At 42.9% G+C, this 13,197-nt stretch overlaps 1 protein-coding gene across 4 annotated transcripts in view; it reads right to left on the bottom strand.

Moving 5' to 3' along the window:
- MCU (mitochondrial calcium uniporter) overlaps nucleotides 1–13,197 on the bottom strand; it is a 213,088-nt gene that overhangs the window by 172,130 nt on the left and 27,761 nt on the right. The gene's annotated exons all lie outside the window — the stretch shown is intronic.

The raw sequence follows: 13,197 nt of genomic DNA, 5'->3' as shown, positions 1-13,197 counted from the left end.
TAACAAGACCAACAAGCTTTGAAGACCCCTGTAGTGAGTTCCAAACAGAATTGTGTAGAGAATGTTTGTCAACAACCAGCAGTGAGAGCTGATGAAACGTTACCATTTCACCTGGCACTGACCCCTAAAACTCCAGCAGCTTGTGCCAGCATCCAGCAGCAATGTCCAGAGCTGTGAACCATCCACGCTGCTAAAAGTGTGACCTAAACAACCACAGAAAGGCTTTCAGAGAAAGCATACTAACAACCCTCTTCACTGACAAAGCACACATGAGAGAACTGCACCATTTAAATAATCCAAATCTTAAACTTACATTTTATTAAGACATTCATTGGAGGAAGATGGCATCACTCAGGGTTTTTGATTATGACCTATTTACTATGGCAGCCTAGCAACATTTCTCTTAACCATCTCCATGAGGCAAGTACTGGTCATAATATTTCTTTCCCAGTAAGAATAAAGCCAGGTTTTGGTCTCTGAGCGATATAATAGAACCATATAAGGGAAAACAAAAGATGTCTGGCTTAGAAGGAAATAGTTTCCTATGAGAATTCAAAACATTTTTCCACTCTCACTTCCTTTTAGTACTAATAGTCTTCAGACACTACAAGGATATTAGGCAATAGCAGTGTAGTGCAGGAAAGGAAACACAGGAATTAGATTCTTAGTACTTGTTTATCTCACACTGCAAACTTGGGGGCTGAGGGTCAATCTGAGCAAGCAGAACGACCCGTCAAAGGCAACACAACTTCTACTATCACCACCCGGAGAACTACAGAAAGGAAGAAAGGCAAACATTAAGCAAATCAGCCTTCCTAAAGCGAAAAAATCCATATACCAAACCTCTGTGTGCACACACATCTCTCAATATGTGCAAAGGACTTTAAACATGAAAAATGTTTCTATTCAGGGTCTGGTGTTTCAAGCAGTCATTAAGCCACCATTTGAAACACCTACATCCTCTATCAGAGTGCCTGGGTTTGAGCCCTGGCTCCACTCCTAATTCCAGATTCCCGCTAATGCATACCCTGGGAGGCAGCTGAAGATGACCTAAGCACTTGGGTCCTTGCCACCTATATGGGAGACCCTGGCTGAGTTCTAGACTTCAGGCCTCAGCCTGGCCCAGCTGTGAATGCGGCTGGAATTTGGGTTTGAACTACTGGAAGATAGATAGATAGATAGATAGATCGATTGATCGATCTCTCCCTTTTAAATAAATAAAAAACTTTAAAAAAAATTTCTATTCTCGGGTAGGTGTTGCACAAAGGTTAAGATACCACATAGAATACACACACCCTACAATGGAGTACCTGAATTCAAGAACTAGCTCTGCTTTCCATTCTGGCTTTACTGCTAATATGCACCCTGGGAGGCAACAGCAGAGGGTTCAAGTAGTTGGATCTCTGCAACCCACGTGGGAGATCTGGATGGAGTTCCTGGCTCCTGCCCCCAGCCTGGCCCAGCCCCAGCTGTTGCAGCCATTTGAGGTGCAACAGAATCAGCAATGGAAGATTTAAAAAAAAAAAGATTTAATTGTTTTATTTGAAAGGCAGATTAACAAAGAGGCAGAGAGACAGAGAGAGGTCTTTCATCCACTGGTTCACTCCCAGATGGCCCCAACAGCCAGAGCTGCACCGATGTGAAGCCAGGATCCAGGAGCTTCTTCTGGGTCTCCCACATGAGTACAGGGGCCAAGGACTTAGACCACTTTCCACTGCTTTTCCAGGCCATTGGAGAGAGCTGGAGGAATCTGGAAAACATTATGCTGAGTGAAATAAGCCAGTCCCAAAGGGACAAATATCATATGTTCTCCCTGATCGGTGACAACTAACCAAGCACCGAACTGAAGCCAGGAGCCAGGAGCTTCTTCTAGTCTCCCAGGTGGGTGCAGGGACCCAAGGACTTGAGCTATCTTCCACTGCTTTCCCAGGCCATAGCAGGGAGCTGGATCGGAATTGGAGCAGCTGGGACTCAAACTGGTGTCCATATGGAATGCCTGCACTGCAGGTGGTAGTTTTATCCACTATGCCACAGTGCCAGTCCCCATCACCATCATTTTTAATGTCTTTTTCATCCCTATAGTAAAAAAGGTTCCTTACCAGAAATATAATTAGGATATTAAAAATTATGCTTTCAGTGGGCCGACACCGTGGCTCACTTGGTTAATCCTCTGCCTGTGGCGCCGGCATCCCATATGGGCTCCGGGTTCTAGTCCCAGTTGCTCCTCTTCCAGTCCAGCTCTCTGCTGTGGCCCAGGAAGGCAGTGGAGGATGAGCCCAAGTGCTTGGGCCCCTGCACCTGCATGGGAGACCAGGAGGAAGCACCCGGCTTCTGGCTTCAGATTGGCGCAGCACACCGGCCATAGCGACCATTTGGGGGGTGAACCAACGGAAGGAAGACCTTTCTCTCTGTCTCTCTCTCTCACTGTCTAACTCTGCCTGTCAAAAAAAAAAAAATTATGTTTTCAATGCCACTTATTTTAACAACATAAATATAAATAGCAAGCTTATACTTACCTATTTCTATTCTTTTTTTAATGTTTTTATTGTCATTTTAGAAGCCTCATCCCACATTCAGCTATTTCTAATAACAGTCAATGTACCTTCTCTCCATTGGTCTTTTGTAAACATCCATTTCTGATTGGAGTCAATCAGGAAATTTCTTCTGTCATATTCATCAGTCTTTAAAGAATCTTCCTGAGGTCATACTCATAATTTCCACGGTTTACTTCAGAGGGATTTTTTTTTTCCATCTAGGACCACATTCCCATTTAAGGTCTCTATTCATAAACCCTTATCTATCTTTTTAAAAATTTCATAAAATTTGACTTTTAAAATAATTTTCCAAATTTTTAACTGACATATAAATCACACATATTTATGAAGTACTATATGATTTTTTTCTACTTCTTTATTTATCTATTTGAGAGTCAGAAGAAGCTCCCATCAGCTGATTTGCTTCCCAAATGCCCACAAAGTTCCAAAATAGGAAGCCAAGAACTTAATCCAGATCTCCCATGTGGTTGCCAGGAATCTAACTTCTCGGGTCCTTACCTCTGCCTCTCAGGGTATGCACTAGCAGAAAGCTGGAGCTAGAAATCAAACCCAGGTACTCTAACCTGGGATGCAGGTGTCCTTACTGCTAGGCTAACTACCTGTCCCCACATATTATATTTTGATACATGCATATATGCCTAAGAAATTTTTTCAACAACTTAGTTCATCATCACAGTTAAAAAAAAAAAAAAAAAAAACCACAGGCCCAGGTTTGCTTTATATGTCATCTGTGAAATTAATTACCAGAAAGTTTTGTCAACAACTGAAACACTGCTCCAATTTAAACTTAAGCTATACATAATCATTTGAAATAAACACATAGTAGGTACCATCGATTGAATGTCTACATGTGCCAAGCAGTTGCCTACACCTTTCAAACACTGCCTCATTTTATCTTTACAACCTTGCAAGATATACTTTACTTACTCCATCTTATAGACGAGAAGATTAAAATGTAGACATTAATATGGTTTGTCCAAGGTCACTCAAAGAGGAAATGATAGAACTAGGATTTGAACCCTGTATGACAGTAAGTGTATGCTTTTTGCAACACTCTTCTGCTTTTGCTTCATAACTTCTTACAGATACTTTATTCGTATGTATTTTTTTCATTTATTATGAATCAGGCATAAATGTTCTTAGTGAAAGACTACACACCTAATAATTCCTCTAAGAAAAGCATTCAAAAGGGCCATTTTGGTCTCACAGAGGCTCTCTCCTATAATTTGATCAAGCTAAGAATATATTCCATTATCTTTGCTACCACAAAAGATGGTAATACGATAGTTATGTAAATCATTCTCATGATCTAGTTAAACCAGTTTGACTTATTAAATAGCCAAATTCCTGATGCCAAAGGGTAGAACAAATACATAATCAAAAAGTCATACCTAAAATCTTAAAACAATAGCTACAGGGCTTTCTTATATTCTTTTATTTTTGACAGGTAGAGTTATACTCAGTGAGAGAGAGACAGAGAGAAAGGTCTTCCTTCCAGCCAGCGCGGCGGCTCAATAGGCTAATCCTCCGCCTGCAGTGCCGGCACCCCGGCCCCGGGGTTCCAGTCCCGGTTGGGGTGCCAGATTCTGTCCCGGTTGCTCCTCTTCCAGGCCAGCTCTCTGCTGTGGCCCAGGAGGGCAGTGGAGGATGGCCCAAGTGCTTGGGCTCTGCACCCCATGGGAGACCAGGAGGAAGTACCCAGGCTCCTGGCTCCTGGCTTCAGATCAGCGTGGTGCACCGGCCGCAGCAGCCATTGCAGGGTGAACCAACGGAAAAGGAAGACCTTTCTCTCTCTCTCTCTCTCACTGTCCACTCTGCAAAAAAAAAAAAAAAAAGGTCTTCCATTGGTTTATTCCCCAAATGGCCGCTATGGCTGGCGCACTGCGCCAATCCGAAGCCGGGAGCCAGGTGCTTCCTCCTGGTCTCCCATGCAGGTGCAGGGGCCCAAGCACTTGGGCCATCCTCCACTGCCTTCCTGAGCCACAGCAGAGAGCAGGACTGGAAGCTGGCACCTATATGGGATGCTGGCGCCACAGGCGGAGAATTAACCAAGTGAGCCACGGCACTGGCCCCGGCTTTCTTATATTCTTGATAAAGACATGTGCTCAAGGAGTGAGTCTGAAACCAGATGCAGTATTTTGACACATTTACAAGTCAAGGATTCTCTTGCCCAGTCAGATTCTCCCAGGAATTCTAGGGATTTGATTTAGTTCACGAGATCCTATCATGTATGATCACCATCAGCAGTGTTAAAGTTTAAAACTTCTTTCACTTACTTGTCTCTGTACACTAACAATACCCATTTTAATTTACTTAAAACTGACTTAATCTCTTGATGACAAGCATTAAAAGAGAGAGAGAGAGAGAGAGAGAGAGAGAGAGAGAGAGACTAAAAAGCACACACAATTGCCTTCTTTGAAAAACGATTCCATGAGTTGTCAGTTCAAATCAATGAATGGATACCAGATTCCTAAGGAAGTAGAAACAAGTTCAAGGTATCCTTACTCTTACAGTTCAACAATGTATTTTAAAATGGGCTGAGGTTTTGAATAGGTTTATTTCCAAAGATATGTAAATAGCTGATATGCCCATGAAAGGATGTTCAACTTCACTAGTCATTAGAGAAACACAAATGAAAACCACAATGAGTTATTGTTATATATCTACTAGGATGACTAAAATAAAAGACAGCAACAACTATCAGTGAGGATGTAGGGAAACTAGGATATGCATACACAGTTAGTATGATTTTAAAATGATGCAGTCTTGGGAAACAGTTCGGTGATTCCTCAAAAGGTTAAACATAAGGACAGGCATTTGGCCTAAAAGTTAAGACATACTAGAGGCTGGTGTGCTGGCATCCCACATGTGTGCAGGTTCAAGTCCCGGCTGCTCTACTTCCAATCCAGTTCTCTGCTATGGCCTGAGAAAGCAGTGGAATATGCCCCAGTCCTTGGGCCCCTGCACCCATGTGGAAGACCCAGAAGAAGCTCCTGGTACCTGGCTTCAGATCGACACAGCTTCAGCCATTGTGACCAACTGGGGAGTGAAACAGCAGAAAGAAGATCTCTCTCACTTGTCTCTCCTTCTCTCTCTCTGTAACTCTTTCAAATAAACAAATAAAATTAAAAAAAAAAAGACACACTTAAGACACCTGTGACCCACATTGGAGAGACTTGGTTTGATGCCTGTAGCTCCCATTGCCCTGCTTCCTGCCAACTCTGACCTTGGGAGGCAGCAGTGATGGTTCAAGTCACCCAGCCACATGGTGACTTGGAATAGATTTCTAGTTCTTGGTTTGGACCTTGGCCTAACCCCAGTCATACTAGGCATCTGGGGAATTAACCAGCAGATGGGAGATCTCTCTCTCTCTCTGCCTTTCAAATAAATTAAATAAGTAACTAAAAATTTAAGAAATATACAGAGCTTAAAGACAGGGATATGTTGTGAGAAATGAATTGTTTGATGATTTTTCACCATATGAACATCTTACACAAGATGGCTACAATGCCACTAAGTAATATAAACTTTATGGAACCTCAGTCCTATATGAGGTCCTTCATTGGCTAAAATTTCAGTACATGGTACATGACTATTTTAGGAGACTAAGTATACAAAAACACACACATGAAATCAACATCCTATGAAATCAACATCCTGTGAAACAATACTTACCCTTACTATGCACAATGTATTCTGATACACTTTTGTATTACATTTATTTGCTTTAACATTGGTAGCCCCTGTACTAAATTGATTTATAACCCTTTTAATACAAGAGGTGGTATCCAGCAGTTTCTGAATGACTGGTTAGGCTAATCAGAGCTCACACCTGAGGCTAGGGTCAAATTCAGAAACCAGACTGACACTGCACAATGGGAAAAAGGCTAAAAAGCTATTGCAGAATCAACCATTACGTGGCCCAGTGTGCACTCTTGCATACATTATTTTATTTGATCTTAAAAAAGTAGCACTGGAAGAGTCCAAATTATATAAACACATGAAAAAGGGGGTTTTGTCTTTTTAAAACAGGCAAAACTTTCTGTGTGTTTAATTCACAAAGGTCAAATTCAGAGACTGTTTCCATGGATATACTCTCTCTCTCTCTTTTTTTTTTTTTTTTTTTTTTTTGACAGGTAGAGTTATAGACGATGAGAGAGAGACAGAGAGAAAGGTCTTCCTTCGCTAGTTCACCCCCCAAATGGCCGCCACAGCCAAAGCTACGCTGATCTGAAGCCAGGGGCCAGGTGCTTCCTTCTGGTCTCCTATGTGGGTGCAGGGCCCAAGCACTTGGGCCATCCTCCATTGCCCTCCTGCGCCACAGCAGAGAGCTGGACTGGAAGAGGAGCAGCCGGGACTAGAACCCGGCACCCATATGGGATGCTGGTGCCGCAGGCGGAGGATTAACCAAGTGAGCCACGGCGCCGGCCCCTCCATGGATATGCTCTCTACAAAAGCATCAATAGAATACAGCTGTCAAAAAGGACATCAGAAAGGACAGCCATTAGAAAAGACAAATAGAACAGTAAGTGTTGTTGTTTATTTTTTTTTTTAAGATTTGTATTTATTTATTTGAGAGGCAGAGTTACAAAGAGGGAGAGCGAAAGGTCTTCCATCTACTGGTTCACTCCCCAAATGGCCACAACAGCCAGAGCTGAGCTGATCTGAAGCCAGAGACCAGGAGCTTCTTCTGATCTCCCACACAGGTGCAGGGGCCCAACCACTTGGACTATTTCACTGCTTTTTCAGGCTATTAGCAGAGAGCCAGATTCGAAGAGGAGAAGCCGGGACAAGAACCGGCGCCCATATGGGATACCGGCACTGCAGGCAAAGACTCAGCCTACTACGCCACAGCGCTGAACCATAGGATAGTAAGTATTAAACGATGGTCAAAGAGATAAAGAGTAACGGCTCTTACCCATGGGTGATATTTGCCAATGTCTAAGACCATTTTGCTTACTACATCTGGAGAGGAAAGTGCTACCTTCATCTAGTGGATAGAGGCCAGAGTTGCTGAAAAACATGTTACAATGCACAAGAAGGGCTCCCAATCACAAAAAAATTTCTGACACAAAATATTAGCAGTTCCACAGCTGAGTAACTCTGAGTGTTACCACCTGTGGCCCTGTTAGCGCATCTAAAAACTATTCCACAAAAGGAGACTCTTAGATAAATCTGGACTATCTGTTCTAGTTTAGGAGCTGAGTTTCCCAAAAGGAAAGAGAGTGAACAAGCAGCAGAATCCACTTTATTCTAAGTGTAACTGTTCTGCATTCCAAAGGTAAATTTACCTCACTTGTTTGTGGGATTGATTTTTTCTTTTAAAAGGAGTATAAAATGCAGTTTTCTATCACTTCACTATGCTTGCATAACACAATTCTTTAACAGGAAAGACCTAGCAGTAGACATTTGGGGTTGGAGATTTTGTATTCTGGTGTGGCCGTAAGAGCTAGTGCAGTACAAGTAACTGCAAGCACAAGACTGTTCCCTGGACATCAAGGTAAGAAGAATGAAAAAGCAATTTCTTTCAAGGTCCACCAGGCTAGGACACTGGTATAAAAACAGAAGGCTCCCTCCCCCTACTCATTGAACACAGAGTCTTTCTACTACTTATCTTTGCTAGATCCCATATGGTATTCCCCTCCTGAAGAGTATACAAATAATCTTAGTCATTCCATAATATCCAACGCTCAGGGGATTTAATCATACAGAAATGACTTTCTTATCTCAACGCTCATAATCACATCCCTGTTCTCAATGGAGCATGCAGAGGAAGAAAAGGGAAGTGTCTTCAAATTTCTAATAAAACCTTCTCTCCTGACTTATTTCATATTTTACTCTTCTTCACTTAGTCCTGCCACATCAGCCATCCTGCTCTCCCTCTGAAAGACCAAGCTCATATAACATCCTATGTCCCAAACCCCAATCGCAATCCCAAACCAGGAGGTTTTCACTCGACCTCTCTACTGAAACACTCTTCACCCTTATGTTTACACTGATTTCCCCTTGTCATGTAGGTCTCACCTGAAGTATCATGTCCTTAGAGAGGCCTTCACCAACTACTCAAGCACTCTGTGCTCTATCAAGTTCCCCACGGTACAAATGGGAAGCAGGTACATGACTTATGTTCTGCCAGTCAAACCCACCCACATGACAGTTCAATAAGGAAGCAAATGATATCTCTTGGGACACCATACAGAATCCATCGTAAAGAACATTTCAGAGTGATATCCACTTTTGTTCAAAATCAAAAAGGCAGCTGTCAAGCAGTTGCATTTCATTCTCAGTAGTTTTTGAAGATTTATTTATTTATTTGAGAAAGTGGGACAGAGACAGAGAGATCTCCCATCTACTGGTTCACCTCCCCAAGCAGCTGCAACTGTCGGGGCTGGTCCATGTGGAAGCCAGGATCCTAGAACTCCATCCAGGTCTCCCATGTGGGTGCAGAGGCCCAAGCACTTGGGCCATCCTCGGCTGCTTTCCCAGGAACATTAGCAATGATTTGTATTGGAAGTGGAGTAGCCAGGACTCAAACTGGTGTTCATACAGGATGCCTGTTGTGCCACAATACCAGTACCAGCAGTGCAAGTTCCAATATCTGCTCCCAATGATTTAGTCCAATGGTACGGTCTGGACATTGGTCCTGGCTAAGTATTCACCAAGACTGATCCTCTGGATTCCCTAAAGATTCTGTGAGCTACCCCATATCCTTTTTTTTTTTTTTTAATTTATCTATTTGAAAGTCAGAGTTACACAGAAAGAGGAGAGGCAGAGAGAGAGACAGAGAGGTCTTCCATCTGATGGTTCATTCCCCAATTGGCCGCAATGGCTGGAGCTGGGCCAATATGAAGCCAGGAGCCAAGAGGTCCTTCTGGGTCTCCCATGTGGGTGCAGGGGCCCAAGGACATGGGCCATCTTCTACTGCTTTCCCAGGTCATAGCAGAGAGCTGGATCAGGCGCCCATATGGGATGCCAGTGCTTTAGGCCAGGGCGTTAATCCGCTGCACCACAGCGCCGGCCCCTACCCCACATCCTTAAGATAGTTTTGAAAATTTTTTTCTGTTTAAATTAACTGGAGTGGGATCTGCCATTTGCAACTAAGAGATCTGATCACTTTTAATAATTTCATTCATGAGATACTCATTATCTGATATTGTCTTACTACTTTTTAGCTATGTCTCCCCCCAAGAATATAAACTCCATGATGAAAAGAACACTGCCAATCCTGTTCATTCCCATAACTTCACTATTTAGAATGCTGCTTCAGATACAAGAGCTACCCAGAAAAACTTTCCACAAAAACTTCAAAATGGTGTTACAGGAGTTAAGAGCTAGAAATAATCAGTGTGGACTGGACAAATCAAGGAGACGCTATGAAAGGGACGACACTTGAATGGAGCGCTGAGAAGGTGGATTGTGATCAGGGATGTGGAAAGGGAGACACAGTCACACGGTGCACAGTGACGTTTCAATGATGGACCCTGTGTACAACGGTGGTGCCATAAAAGATAATGGAGTTGAGGGGCCGGCACTGTGGCGCAGCAGGTTAATGCCCTGGCCTACAGTGCTGGCATCCCATATGGGAGCTGATTCGAATCCCAGCTGCTCCTCTTCAGATCCAGCTCTGCTATGGCCTGGGAAAGCAGTAAGAAGATGGCCAAGCCCTTGGGCCCCTGCAAACGCTTGGAAGACCCAGAAGAAGCTCCTGGCTCCTGGCTTCGGATCAGTGCAGCTCCGGCCGTTGTGGCCAATTGGGGAGTGAACCAGCGGATTGAAGATCTCCCTCTCTCTCTCTCTCTCTCTGCCTCTCCTCTCTCTGTATAACTCTGACTTTCAAATAAAAAATAAATAAATCTTTAAAAAAAAAAGATAATGGAGTTGAAAAATTCCTATTGCCTACTGACATCATAGGCAACAGAGTACTCTCACACCTGCAGTGATGCCAAACAAATCTGTTGCTCTGCCAGTGGTATAAAAGTACTGTGCACGCAATTACGCATAGTACAAAACACTTGAAAATAAACGACATACACTACTAGCTTATGCATTTAAAATATACTTTTTATTGTCAGCGTTTACACCTTCTAGTCATAAATAAAAAGGCTTACTGGAGGAAATGTTTAGCCTAGTGATTAAGACACCCTTGTCCCAGGGGTCAACGTTGTGGCACAGTGGGTAAAGTTGCCACCTGCAGCGCTGGCATGACATATGTGCACCAGTTCAAGTCCTGGCTGCTCCATTTCTGATTCAGCTCCCTGCTAACACACCTGGGAAAGCAATAAAGGATGGCCCAGCTTGGGCCAATGCACCCAAGTGGGAGACCCAGAAGAAGCTCCTGGCTTCAGAACAGCCCAGTGCTGGTCATTGCAGCCATTTGGGGAGATTAATGATCTTTTTCCCTGTCTCTCCCTCTCTCTCTGTAACTCTGCATTTCAAATAAATAAATAAATCTTTAAAAAAGAAGACGACGACGACACCTTACTCCACATCAGAGCGACTGGGTTCAATTCCCAGTTCTGGCTCTTCCCAATGCAGATCCTGAGAGACAGTGGTAATGGTTCAAGGGAGACCTAGATTGCATTCTTGGCTCCTGGCTTCAGACCTGGTCACTGTAGGTATTCGAGGAATGAACAAGCGAATGAGATTATGTGCTCTTGCTCTCTGCCTCTCAACTTGAAAAAAAAATTGTTTCAGTTTGCTGTAAAACATTATACTATATTACACCAGCAGCCACCTCATCCATCTTATGTTTACCACATCTCTTGATGGCATCACTTTCTCTTGTGCTCAGTTTAATCTTGTGTTGTTTGCTTTGTTTTCAGGAGCAACAAAGTATACTGTCTGTCTATATGACACAGCTTGAGAGAATAGGAAGCTATACCACCTAGGTTTGTATAATTACACCAAACAACAATGCACTTCTCAAAACATGTCCCTGTTGTTAACTGATGCATGGCTATATATGCCTTTCATAGGAGAACAAACTTTGGCACTGAGAATGAATGTGGCAAGCACACAGAAACATGGGAGTAAGGAATAGTGTGTTGAGCTTGGTGGGAAATATCAAAAGACATTCAAGATGAGCAAGATCATGAATGGCCCTGGATTTTAGGCTTGGAGAATGTTGTATCTGATGATGTTTCAAGAACACTAATCTTCAATGAGTATTTTCATCTGTTTTTTTATTCTAGATGTTATCCACTGTGTAAAAACTACAACAGTTACCCACACATTCTCTACAGCGATTCCTCTCTGCACATTGGTACTCTATATTTATCTGTTCAAGCTGACAGACTACTTGAGAAAAAATCTGATAAATTAATCCTACTGCAACCAAGTGAATACCCAATATAGAGATAAAAATCTATTGTTAAAATGGCTTTTTTCCCAACCCCATCTCCAAAATCATATTTTAAAATCTGTCTCGGGGCCGGCACAGTGGTGCAGTGGGTTGACACCCTGGCCTGAAGTGCCAGCATCCCATATGGGTGCCAGTTTGAGACCCTGCTGCTCCAATTCCGATCCAGCTCTCTGCTGTGGCCTGGAAAAGCAGTGGAAGATGGCTCAAGTCCTTGGGCCCCTGCACCCACGTGGGAGTCCCAGAGGAAGCTCCTGGCTCCTGGCCCCTGGCTTCGGATCAGCACAGCTCTGGCCATTGTGGCCAATTGGGGAGTGAACCATTGGATGGAGGACCTCTCTCTCTCTCTCTGCTTCTCCTCTCTCTGTGTAACTCTGACTTTCAAATAAATAACTAAATCTTTTAAAAAAAAAATCTGTCTCAACTCCATTTACCCTCTAGTCTATTAGAATATTGTACTAGTTCCAGGTGTACACATGTCAGCTTTGACCAAAGAATTTTATTATATTTTGCATTGAAGTAACATAGAAAGACAGTCAATTTTATAATGGAACTCTTTAGATAAAGCCTTTTAAGAAACTAGCAAATCCTGTAACTAACAACTGTCAGAAGGCTACATAGGGGTTGACACTGTGGCCACATGGGTAAAGCTGCCACCTGCAGTGCCAGCATCCCTTATGGGTGCTGGTTCGAGTCCCAGATGCTCCACATCTGATCCAGCTGTCTGCTATGGCCTGGGAAAGTAATGGAGGATGGCCAAAGTCCTTGGGTCCCTGTGCCCACATGAGAGATCCGGAGGAAGCTCCTGGCTCCTGGCTTCAGATCAGCGCAGCTCCAGCGATTGCAGCCAGTTGGGCAGTGAGCCAGAGGATGGAAGACCTCTCTCTCTCTCTCTCTGTTTCTCCTTCTCTGTGTGTGTGACTCTGACTTTCAAGTAAATAAATAAATCTTTAAAAAAAAGGGGTACATAATAATATTTCATGTTCTTACATGAATCAAAAGAGACATTAGACTGTAAATTGAGTTTTGAAAATAAGCTGGTAATAATTATTAAATATTATTAAATATGCAAATATCATATGTATTTATCCTTTGAACCTGCAATCCTACTCCTATATCATAAAATAAGTGTACTAGTATGTGAAAATATGTACAAGATGCTTACAATATTCACAGTGACAAAACTGGGAAACAAAAGCATCAGTAAGAGGTCAGGTTAAAAAAAAAAAAAAGGTACAGCAATACCATGGAATAATCCCATATTCAAAGACATTACGTAACCAA

The sequence above is a fragment of the Oryctolagus cuniculus genome, chromosome 15, assembly GCF_051225735.1.
Source record: "Oryctolagus cuniculus isolate XC-2025 breed Fujian yellow rabbit chromosome 15, ASM5122573v1, whole genome shotgun sequence".
NCBI classification, from domain to species: domain Eukaryota; kingdom Metazoa; phylum Chordata; class Mammalia; order Lagomorpha; family Leporidae; genus Oryctolagus; species Oryctolagus cuniculus.
Note: the sequence above shows the minus strand (reverse complement) of the source record. Positions and strands in the feature narration are given on the sequence as shown.